The sequence below is a fragment of the Trachemys scripta genome, chromosome 9, assembly GCF_013100865.1.
Source record: "Trachemys scripta elegans isolate TJP31775 chromosome 9, CAS_Tse_1.0, whole genome shotgun sequence".
In the NCBI taxonomy this organism is placed as follows: domain Eukaryota; kingdom Metazoa; phylum Chordata; order Testudines; family Emydidae; genus Trachemys; species Trachemys scripta.
Window position 1 is genome coordinate 104,762,481 of NC_048306.1, and position 1,850 is coordinate 104,764,330.

Consider the following 1,850-nt stretch of genomic DNA (forward strand, 5'->3'; position numbering starts at 1 on the left):
TGCCGGGCCCCCCCCCCCCCCCCCCCCCCCCCGTCCTGGGCCTGACACAGCTCTGCCCCTTCCCCCACCCCCCCAGTCACCCCATCCCAGCTCTGCCGCTCCCCCCGCACTGCTCTGCCGCTCCCCCCGCGCACCCCAGTCACCCCGACACAGCTCTGCCTCTGGGTGGAGTGTTAAGGGGTCTGCTCTCAGGTGGGCTGAGTTCAGCAGGGGGATTGTGGAGGGAGCCCAGAGTCTGCAATGGCAGATTCTCAGTGCTGCAGGGTCCAAGGCTTGGCAGGTGTGAGACCCCAGGAGGGGATCATACTAATGAATTGTGAGCCGCTGGCAGGACCCTATACAGACCCCCCGGTGGAGGTGCTGCCTCTCATCTGAAGGGTGTTAGAGCACTTTGTAACACCTGCCTCATTGGAGTGTGTCCCCCATTTGATCACTGGGAGACTGAGGCACTGGGGGGGAAGGGACTTGCCAGATTATGCGTCGGTGGCAGTGGAGAGGATAAATCCCAGGCTTCCTACGTCCAAGTCCTGTGTGTCAATCCCAAGTACCCCTGTCCTCTCCCTCAGTCCCCTGTGCTCTTTGTCGTGTACAGGAGCCTCGTTCAATTCCTGTTCTGAGCTGTGCCTGGTTAAACAGCTGCCAGGCTCCCCTGCCGGTGGCTGCATTTCAGTGGTGATTTCTGTTGTAGCCAGAGCGCCAGCTCTCATTTAGGTTGCCTGAGCCTTTCTGTTGCAAGCCCCCAGTTTTGGGTTGCCATAGCATAACTCTGAAACATCCATCTCTCGGCTTGTGAGGGCCCAGGTCTTGGCCCAGGAGCTTTTTGAGAATTTGAATCAAAGCCCGTTCAGATTTGGAGGCCATGTGAGAATCTGCCTCCTGCTGAAGTCCAGAGAGCTCTGGGACTGATCAGTGGAAATCGCCCTCTGCGTGCGCAGTTTGGGAGCTTTCTAAGTGCTGGCAAGCTGCACTGAGCCACAAACTCAGCTCAGAGTCTCCCGAATTAGGCCATGTTGGGGGAAAACGGAGACCCTCTTGGTCTTCCATTCCTCCTTACCTGAGAGCTTCTCCCTCAATAATCCTCTGTGCTTCCCAGTTTAAATGAGGCCTCACTCTCTCCTCCCCCCGTAGAGGGGTGGGTGAGCCTGTCCCGTGGAAAGCTTGTGGTAGGATCAGAAACAGAACCCAGCTCTCTGGGATCTCAGAGCACTAGACCACAGCACCTGATAGGTGGACCTGGCTCTGCCTGCCCGTGCAGCTGCTCCTGGTTCCCCGCTAGTTGAGTACCTTCCGATTGGCAGCTGCAGAAGGGCCAGGCAGGTGCAAAGCATTGGCACGGGAGAGTGAAGGCGCAGACAGCAGGAGGGGCTGTGGTTGTGGTTGGAGTGACTTGGTTTTTAATCTTGGCTCTTATGCTATCGCTCTGAGTTCTGCAGTCCTGTTGACCTCACCCGTCACTCACCTCGTGTGCTCTGCTGGTGCCCTCCAGCCCAGCCATTCAGTGCAGGGACTTTCTTCTCTTTCAAATAACCCAGGGCTCCTTCATCCTGCAAGACCCTGTCCAACAGGAAATGATCCAAGCCAGCTCGTTATCTGACACCAGGCGCCTGGCCTTGGAGAGAGCCCCTCTCCCCAGAGGGGTCCCTGTGGCTGAGGAGTGCCCCTGGGAAGGGGCAGAGTGGTTGAGCTTGCCCTGCTAGCTGCTGGAACCTGGGCTTAACCAGAGAGGGTCAGTGCCCGACTGCTCCAAAGCTGGGGAGTGGTGCCCTGTCACCCCCACGCTTGTGGGCAGCAAGACCGCTTTGGGTGGGAGAGATGAATGGTGAGCTGAGCTGCACGTCACTGACATCTGG